The 10,117-nt window shown below is 60.8% G+C and overlaps 1 long non-coding RNA gene across 1 annotated transcript; it reads right to left on the bottom strand.

Annotated features, from left to right (window-relative positions):
• On the bottom strand, positions 1 to 2,046 carry LOC309846731. Its single transcript, XR_014302105.1, has 2 exons — positions 1,633 to 2,046; positions 1 to 197 (listed from the first exon to the last, which is right to left on the bottom strand). It is a non-coding gene; the product is annotated as an uncharacterized lncRNA (long non-coding RNA).
• Between the last annotated feature and the right edge of the window lie 8,071 nt (positions 2,047 to 10,117).

The raw sequence follows: 10,117 nt of genomic DNA, 5'->3' as shown, positions 1-10,117 counted from the left end.
TCAGCGGTGGCACGTCCGAGTTATTTACTGACGGTCATGATCAGCATCACGTGGGATCGTCACAGGGACCCGCGAGTCGTGCTCGTGGGGGCTGAGGCTGGAATGGAGGAGTGAGTCGGTGAGAACTTGAGGGAACCGCCTTCCGGGCAGAGGGACTCTAGCCCAGTTCCAAGAGCCCGGAGGCAGGCAAGGCCCATCTGGGAGAAAGAAGAGAAGGGCGTGGGCTTCCGGAGCTGCCGCCTCTGGGTGCCCTGTGGCTAACCCCTGGGAGAACCCCCGCCCCCCAGGCTCTCCCACAGCCCTGCAGGTCCCTCGGGCTTCAGCCGAGATCAGGGCCCCCTGGCGTTGCTGGCCTCCGCGGAGGGGCCTCTCCACCTGGACTGCGAGCCATTCAGGCCTGGGCTCCTGTTCTCAAGCCTGTGTTCAGCAAACACCAAGGCCACACTGTAACCCTCAGCTTTTTACAGATCGTAAAATTTGCCATTTTAACCATTTCTATGTATACAGTTCAGTGGTGTTAAAAGTACCCACTTGATGTGGGGGTGGGGGACAGCCACCAGCACCAAAACACCCAAATCTCTCCCATCTGGCAAAACCAAAACTCTGGTCCTATTAAACCAGCTCCCCGGGGCGCCTGGGTGGCTCAGTGTGTTGAGCCGCTGCCTTCGGCTCAGGTCATGATCTCAGGGTCCTGGGATTGAGTCCCGCATCGGGCTCTCTGCTCAGCGGGGAGCCTGCTTCCTCCTCTCTCTCTCTGCCTGCCTCTCTGCCTACTTGTGATCTCTTTCTGTCAAATAAATAAATAAATTCTTAAAAAAAAAAAAAAAAAAAAAACCAGCTCCCCATCCCTCCGCCCCGGCCCTTTTTGAGGCGGAGTAGTATTCCGGTGTAGGAATAGACCAGGCGTGCACCATGCCTCTGGGAAGCCTCGTTCCTGGTTCAACCCCTTGGGGCCAAGCACACGGCCAACAGGCAGGTGAGTTTTGGCAAAACTCTAGAGTGAAGGGAGCGTAGACCTCGTCTTGACCACCTCTCTTTCTGGTGCAACTCAAGGCCCCAGAGGAAGAAAGGGTTTTCCCCCAATGTCACAGGGGGCTTCCGAGGAGTTCCAACCAGGGATTTAAACAGTCCACACTATCTGGCCTCACCGTCCCCCGACACATGACCTCTGCAAGCTTCCCCAGATAAAGCAGGAGAGGCAGCGGGACATTTGGCCCTGTGTGCCGTGTACCGTGTGAGCCCTTGTCTGAAAGTCACTTCCATTCCAACCAGAGCCTCACCCCCCCTCCTCTGGGCCTTGGATTAGAGACCAGAGTCTGTCTGGGACCACTTGTGGGGGCCTTGTGCATGCCGGGTCTCCAGGGCAGCTCTCATTGTACAGACAAGCAATGGGCCCAGGGCAGAGAAAGGACTTGCCCCGGGTGACAGAGTCCAGCCTAAGGCCCGAGCTCAAAGCCCATCGTCTACACCGGCGGAGGAAGCTGGCTCTCACTGCCCTAGCCTCCTCCCCATGTCCAGAGCTCTCGGGAGATGGAGTCGGCGCCCTAGGGCAGCCCAGGTCTGGCCCATCTCCAGCCTGGAGAGTCAGGATCACCTCTGAAGACGTCCCCAGAGCTGATGTGGGGGTGTCACCTTTGGCCTATCCCTGTCCTCCCTGGAGGAGGCTCAGGCACCATCAATGGCATCATGGCTCCTCCAGGCTCTTCCTGGCCCCCATGAGGACAGGTGCCTCCTCTTCCTCCGCAAGGCTTGCAGGCCACGCCGGCGGGGGGCACCGGGGGTGGCAGGCATCAGTGGGTACCCTCCGGTGAACTTTCTGCGGAAGCCCCTGCCCTTCCCTTTCTGCTGTCCCTGCGAGGGGCGGAGACAGGACGGCAGCAGCACCCGTGGCTGCGGGTGCTTCCTCTGTGTCCCGCTGGCTGCGTGGTGGCGGGCCCTGGGCCCTCAGCCCTGGCAGGGCCACCCAACGGCCTGTCTCTCTCAGCCAGACTTCCTCGAGGCCAGGCCTCCGCGCCCCACACCTGCAGCAGCCCCCCTCGGCTTTAGAAGGTTTATCTGCCAGAGGGGCTTTGAGGGCGGGGAGCGGGGCCCCTTATCTCCCTGCCAGGGCCCTGCCCTACGGTTGGGGCTTTGTAATCTGACATTGTGATTTTTTCACCCTTGTCCCTACCCACCCCCCACCGGGAGGGAAGATTTGCTGAATCATCCCGGGGAGGTGGTTGCAGGGGGCTGGGGGCGAGGCAGCTGGAGGGCAGTGATAAGTCTGAGGCCGGGCCGGGGGGCGCTGGGGGCCGGCCTGGAGGAAACCCAGGGCTGTGACGGTTTCCAGCTAAGATTGTTGGCTCCTGCAGAGCTGCCTCCCGGACGCTCCGCTCTGGAAGCCCCAGTCTCCCTCCCAAAGGAGGCCAGAGGAGGACTGGGCCGCAGGTGGGCTGCCTGAGAGCCACCGGGGCCTGGCTGTGGGACCCTGAGCCCCCACAGGACGGCTCCCAGGACCATCTAAAGCACTCGAGCTTTATACATTGGGCCCTTGCGGCCCAAGAAGGGCACCAGCTGGCCCCCAGACCCCCAGCAGGTTGGGAGTGGAGCCAGGGGCTGACCTGAGGCCTTTGTCTCCGAGGGCCTTAGTACCACTGGTTCCTTGGCTTGGGGCAGTCCTCCCCCACTTTGATGTATCAAACCCTTTTTGTCTTTCAGATGTCTGCTTCCTCCAGGAAGACTCCTCTGGCCCCAGGGTCTGGGCTTGGTAGCCCCTTGGCCTCCTACAGTCCCCTAGGTGCCCCTTCTCCTAGGTCTTACCCCACCAGGGCCCAGAGTGCACACCCAGCGAATGCTGTGGAACGGAGATTCGGGTTCTGTCCTCCTGACCCCAAGAGTTTCCCTCTCTTGGGACTAAAAGTCTGAGATCTGCAAGAGGGGAGGAGAGCCCCAAGGGTGTGGGCAGGCCCCCGGCCCTGTCTCTGCCGCAGAGCTGAGCCAGGGGCAGGGAGAGGTGGTCTCAGCCCGGGCCTTGCCCGGCCCTGCACGGTGCCCTTCACTCCTCCTGCACGGCGGTCTGACTTTCAGACGTCTGGAAGAGACAGTTATGCCCCCAGCATTGGCAGTGGGCTGTTCACAGAGACAGGGGTCCTGCTGGACACCCGCCGTGGGAGGGTCTGGACCAGAGGCCAGGCTGGATGAGCCGGGACTTCCCCAGAATGCTCTCTGCTCCCTGATTTCTGATGCCCCCCAGCGTGTGGTGGGCGACCGCAGGCCGGGGCAGAGGGGTGATGGACGCCCCTGAGTCAGTGGCCACATCCCCTGCCGCTCCCAAAAGGGGCTTCTGGGGCAGGAAGAGCTGCCCGCGGTGGTCGCTTGGCTGCCTTCCTGCTGTCCAAGTGAGCCCAGAGATAAGTCGTCGCTGGGCTGAGGGAGGCCTGGGGGCTCGGGCCTTCCCCAGAAATCATGTCAGGGTTCCTGGTGCGGAGGAAGGAGCCTGAGGGCCACGATAACCTCTTTATTTTTAAGAGCTCTGGGAGGAAGTCCCAAGTCACCCTTTGCAGAAATAGCTCCGAGCTCCATTCTGGTGTCCGTCTCCAGCTGTCAGCGGGGACAGCCCAGGAGAGGAGCCCGGGTCAGTCCTCGCGACAGCAGGGCGGACACCTGGGCCCTGGGAGCCCGTGGAGCCGGGCCTGTCCTCCGAGGTCAGAGCCACCAGCCAGTCGGGAGCTCCTCGGAACAGCCTGTGGGAAGAGCAGTGGCTCTGGGCCCAGCTGTGTGCGCAGGGGCTGGCCCTGGTGACCGCCTGGGGACCTGCAAGTCCCTTCACCCCTCCTCCACCCCCGCCTCCGTGTCCTCCCCAGGAACACTGGGGTGATGGTGCCTCGCCCACGGAGTCCCTTTCCGCGCGTGCTCGCCTCGTCGCCCGCAGTACCACGGTCTAGCTCATTGCCAGGAGCGCCCAGCACAGGCCACAAGGAGGAGGTGGGCGCCGCCTTTCTGTCTTCCTCCACTGCAGGCCGCGCCCCGTGTGGGGACCCTCGCCAGTCCCCATGTGCCCCACGGGCCCTTGCATGGGCAAGCTGCCCGGGGCCACGCCCACCCCTCAATCCCCTTCTTTGAGAGTTGGAGAGAGGAAATCTGGAACTCTGGGACCCTGGGGCAGACAGAGTCTAGAGACTCCCAAGGCCACGGGTGTCATTTTACAGAAGGGGAGGCCCTGAAGCGGGGGCCAGAGTGGTGTTGCAGCCTCCAGACACCTTGCCTCGGGCTCTCTCCGTCCCCACCTCTCTCTTACAGGAGGCAACTAGCCCCTCTCGGGGAGGCCCGCCCGGGCCACCCGTGGGACGGGAGGTCCCCGTGTCACCCTCACTCCTATTCTGTCCCTCCTCAGCGACCCCACTGAGCTCCAGGAGGACAGATGTGGTGTTAGAATACCCCACGGGCCTAGCTGGTGCCTGGCAGGTGGCACGCATCCGTCTGTGCCTCTGGAAGGTCATGGGCCTGGACAGGGCACCCTAGGGAGCATGGCCATCCACTCTGTAAACACAGACAGGCCTGGCTGTCCACTGGTGCCCCAGGCTGGGCAGAGGCAAGGTCCCTGCTGGCTACCCCGCCCCCACGAGCTCTTGCTCTCTCTTCTCCCTCTTAAACGAATCACCTTTCTCCCCCACCCCCCACCCCCTCCTGCCAAAAAACCCCCACATCATAGAAAACCCAGAAGAAGTCTTTCTAGAAAAGGGAATTTAAAAAATCTATGGTGATGCCGCCCTCGCCCCCCAGTGTAGCCCCGCAGACCTTGGGGTTCGCTTGACCCCCGATGGGGAGTTTTGCTGCTGAGGTCAGGCTGTCTGTGCCCCGAGCTAGGGCCGGGGAGCCGGACTCCGGCAGGAGCGGCTTCTCCGTACAGGTGGAGAGCTGGTCTTGCCGCCTCTCCCGACCTGAGGGTGTCATTCAGCCTCTCATCCCCACTACCCTACGTCTACACTCGCTGAGACTCCGTTTCCTTTCGCGAGGCAGGGATGATGAGGTATTTGGCTCCAGGCTGGGCGTTTGGCGCCTGACCTGAGCCCGACTCTCACCCCGAGACTGCAGGTGGGAATAGGAAAGAAATGCCCTCCTGTTCCCTTATGTGTTCGGGGATAAAGAACCTTCCAGAAAAAGGCCTCGCAGAAGGGCTAGGCCGCATCAGCACCGCTCTGTGCCCGGGGAGAAGCAGGGTGTCCACTCTGCACCCGATGGGGCTAATCCTAGCTCCATTTGCGGGTGTGCCTGGGACGTTGAGGGTCCCCTCCAAGGAAGCCCAGGGGGCCTCTTCCTCCCTGGCTCTTGTCGTTGGGGCGAAGTGGTTGCAAGTCTCTCTCTCCCTCTCTGTCCTGCTCCCCTTTTCCCGCTCTCTGGGCCGCAGGCCCTTGATAACACTTGGAAGGCGCTATCAGCCGGGAGCGCCCTCCTGCCCTAGCCCACCGTCGCGCTCCATACGGACGGTTGGCAGCAGGCACCGTCTGATAAAGTTATCAGGCCAAGCCTGAGCTCCGCTGCTCTGTCCGCGCTCCTGCCTCAGATTTCCCTCCTCCTGCTTTCCTGCCGCTGCACCTCCTGCGTGGGAACCCCGCGTCCTGCCTGGCTCCGGGCGGGGACCCCCTGGAAGCTGGACACCAGGAAGGTGGGTGGGAGGGAACAGCCCCCCACCAGGGCCAGGAGGAAGAGCTGCGTGTCTGGGGTCTGCTTCCGTTGCTCCCAAGCCAGGGGCCTCCCCTTCGGGGTCCCACCCCACCTGTCACGGAGGAGCCAGGGGCCCTGAGGGGGTCGACCAGCCATCCTAGCCTTAACTGGACACCTGCTAGGGGCTGGGCCCCAAGCTGAGTGTTGGGACAAAGGATTGGACCCAGTGCCCTCTGCGAGGTGGCTCACAGGCTTGGGGGGCAGGGGCAAGGCCTCCAGCACTTGGCAGGAGAAAGGAACCGCCTGTGGTGCTGGGCACAGACCCATAAGGGAGCCCTGGGCCGGCAGCTGGGGGGAGGGGCGGAAAGGCAAACCTCAAAGCAGGGAAAGGATATTTGAGCCGAGGGAGCCTTTTTTTACTGCCAGTGATAATGTTATCATGCGTGCCCACTACAGAAGAATAAAACACACACACTGAAAACTACGGGGGAAGGAGTGCACACGACTCCTTTACTCAGCAACAGCTCGTGGCGCGTCGATACGCTGTCGCTTATCCTCGCAAACTTCCTTCCGTGTGCGCAAGGGACCAAGTGGAATCGGGTGGTGATTTTCAGACCGCTGCTCCACTGCAGATACCGTGAACAGCTTCCTCTGTTGACACATTTATTCTGCAAAATCTATTTTCTCTTCAATTTTTTTCAGTCGAAAAATATAAACACACACACACACACACACACGCACGCACACGCACGCACACACACAGATCCAAGTTTCCTTCGGAAATAGCCCCGAGGGTGCAGCCCAGACATCCTTCCCAGCCCCCAAAGGCGGCTGTGATCGTTGGTTTGGTGGATTCTCTTCAGATCCGTTTCCTTAAGGGTCTGCAAAGATACGACGCTGCCTTGTTGTTAGGGAACCAACGAGCTGTGCTGAAACAGGCATCTGGCTCTGGTCAGACCCCGGGGCCCCGGCAGGCCCGTCCTTCCAAGGCACCCAGGCCCGTCTCAGTGGCTGGGTGCAGCCCGTCGTCGGGACGCACCGCACCGCCGCTCACACAGCCCAACCTTCTCCTCTCACGGGACCTCAGGGTGGTTCCGGGCTTTCTCCCCCCACTGCCAGTGGGCTCCAGAAGATGCTCTTGCGGCTGATCTGAGCACCCACCCGTGACTATTTCCTTCACGAGAACTCCTGGAGTGAACTGGAGGTCATGGGCAGAGCACATGTGGCTGACAACTTTCAGGCACTGGAGCTGGGTTTGAGGCTGAGAGAGGGTTCCTGGGAGGCAAGAGGGCGCTCCTGGCAGAGGGAACCCTGTGGGCAAAGATGCGTGTCTGAGGCACTAAGAGTTCTCTGAAGGCCTTCCGGGAGGAAGACATTGCTGCTTGGTTTAGAATTCCGGGAAAGTGGCTCAGAATGACCTTGCCATTGTTCTGTGTGTCTCCCCTTTCTTCTTGGGGAGCCTCCACTCCCTGACCAGCCTGGGCCACACCGCCCGCCCACGCACCCGTCCACTCTCTAGAGCTGAAATGTCTCTTGGGCTCCTTGCCTGCTCTCCAGATCAGTCAAGGGCTTGGGTGCCTTTAGAACATTCTGGTGGGTCTTGGGTCCCTTGTGCTGTCTGGGGCTGGCACCAGGCTCTGTCCCGCCATGAGTGGCCAGTGGGCTTCATAGACCTCTGGCCAGCCCAGATTTTCATCATTCTCTGGTCGCGTCGCCTCGATCCCCTGCCCACCCCCACCCCTTTATCTGCCCCGCTCCTTCCCTCTGGGGTGGTGTGTCCCCACACTGAGCGGCAGCCCATCCAGGGCAGTGGGGGCTAGGTCATGGGGAAGGGCTAGGGTTTCATTTGAGGGGATGGAGGCATGTACATCTGGTTTCTCGGGAACGTTCAGAATAGGTCCTATTCTTCTAGATGCTTCCACTTCCTCCCCTGCCCCAGCACCAGGCCCTGCCTGTTCACCTCAGTCCCTCTACTTCTTCCAGGCCACCCCGCCTCACTCTGTGGGGGGACAGGCTGGGACAGGCCGGTGTCCACTCAGCCAACACAGAAGCCTGGGCTGACCCTGGAAGACGTATTTCCATCGTTATCAGTTATGTCCATGGAGGGTTCTGCTGGGCACCTCCCACTTTGTCCGTCAGGGGCCCGGGTCCCAGCTGGGGCCCCGGCGGGCTGCCGTGTGGGATGTGGCCACGTCCCGGGGTGATGTGGCCCGACGCTGCCACCGCTAACTGGACATTTTATCTGAACATTAATTCAGTTGTTGCATTCCGTTCCCTAACGCAGCTGATTTATTTTAGTATTAAAGTGTGCTCTTAACATTGCTAACTTTGTTACCCACTGCTGAGCAAATCGCTGTGCCGGTGCAGCTGCTGGGGACATCTGGAGGTCTCCCGAGGCCCAGCCGCAGCCCCCCAGCCCTCAGCTGGGCCAGGGAGCGGTCACCCTGTCATTTCGGAGGCCACAACGTGCCCTGGGTTCTATATAAACAGAGTCCCCTAGAGTTGTGCCATCCGTCCCACAGCCCTGGGGGAAAGGCCACTAGCCTGGCTTCCGAGGGACCTTGTTGCTAATGGGCAGTGTGTGACTTGGGCCATGTCCTCCCCCTCTGGGTGTCTGTACCCTTACATGGCAGAGGCAGGCCGTGGGCGGTCACCACAGGGCTTGACAGTGTCTTTCCAGTTTACACATGTTCACTCGGTGGGGACTTCAGAGCAGATAGGCAGCAGAGGGGGACGCAGGTGGAGGATGGGACCGTGACGTTCCTGTGCACACCTGCCGAGCCCCCTGCTCCTGACAGAATCTGGACGGGGTGCTCATGGCCTGCAAAGTGCTGGCCTCTGTGAGCCTCCTCCAGGGAGTGCAGCCCTGCCCTGACGCCTGTCCTTCCTGTGACAGCCCTGGGAGGGCTTGGGGTTGGGAAGGGGCAAGCGGCTTTACTCTCAGGCTCAGGCACACGCAGAGCAGCCCACAATCCCCCACGGGAGCCCTGAGCCGGGGGCCTTCCATATGGGGCTGAATCCTCCCCCGGGGAGCAGCATTCACCTGCCCCACCCTGGCCTCCTTTCTCAGCTATGTGCAAATGGGGTTCTGGCCTCCAGGGCTCCGAGGCTGCTGTGGCCCCCAACCCCCACAGCGTGTGGGCCCTCGGTGGGGGCGCTGATCACTGGAGCCTCCACGGACGAAGAAAGGCGCATTGTCTCACCCAGTTTCTCTTCCTCGCCCTGCCCTGCTGCAGAAGTGGCCAAAATCCTAATAGTGGTGTGGTTTTGTTTAGCAAACAAAGAGCATGCAAAGCAGTTCCCATCCGTGTGTGCGTGCACACACACACACACACACACGCAGGCACGCCCAGCACCCTTCCTTGTCCCTGACACCCAGGACTGGCCCCGATGTGTGGCTCCCTGTCTCTGGGCTCCACTGCGTCCATGGAGAGGAGGAGAGGAGGGAACACGTGGTCTCCAAGGCTTTGTTGCGAACCCCCACAAACGGGGAGCCTTCAGAGGAGGCCAGACCACACCCCTGTGCAAATCCCAGCCCCCTACCCCTGCTTCTGTGTGCCTGATGGGGCACTCTGCCTGGAGTAACAAAAGGAGCCTCTGGAATGAAGCAGAGTAGGGGTCCTGCCTGGCCAGACCCCGAGCTGGGGAGACGGGAGGTTGCCACGCCCCCCAGAAGGCCTCAGAACCCCACAGATTCACAGCAGAAGAACGATCTCGGGGGAAGCATCTGTGGGTGTCTTTGGGAGGAAGGTCAACAGAGGCTCGAAGACCATCTTGCTTTGGAATCAGATTCTAATCCCAGCTCTGCATTTGCCTGCTGCATGATCTTGGGCAAGCTGGCCAACCTTTCTGAGCCTCCAATAACCCCCTCTGAAAAATGGGGTAATGATACCTTCTTTGCAGAGGGTTGTGTGGGTTCAAGTTGATGTGTGGGAACCCTGCACTCTGGTCAGTACCTGGAAAGACTCATTTAGAAGTGCCTGGTGGGGGGACCGGGTGTGGGCTTTGTGCTGAGGGCACTGGAGACTGCCTTCTAGCAGAGGACAAAGTGACACATGTAACTCCCATAGCAAGTTCAGTGGGTCCTGAGCTGTAAGCGGGGAGCCCGAGGAACTCCGATCTCAGAGCTGGGAAGCCTTCAGGTGGAATGGCCAAGGGAGGCTTCCTGGAGGAGGCAGCATTTCAGCAAGCCTCAGAGGATGGGCAGGACTTCAACAGCGGCTACTCGTGGCCAGCCAGCACTTAGCACGTCCTCAGCCCTGCTCACTGCTGTGCACGCGTGGTCTCGGGGAAACTTCCCAATGGACGAGGAAGCTCTGTCACATCATACAGCTAGTGGAGGGTGGCACCAAGCTTAAGCGAGTCCTATTTCAAAGTCCCTGTGGGCATATAAGTCTCTAGGGATTAGGACGAGGATGGCATCCTTGGGGGCCATCATTCAGCACTGGCCGGTGATTACATCGAGAACTTTGAG

Source organism: Mustela nivalis, assembly GCF_964662115.1.
Source record: "Mustela nivalis genome assembly, chromosome: 13".
Classification (NCBI taxonomy): Eukaryota; Metazoa; Chordata; class Mammalia; order Carnivora; family Mustelidae; genus Mustela; species Mustela nivalis.
This window is presented reverse-complemented; position numbering and strand designations above follow the sequence as displayed.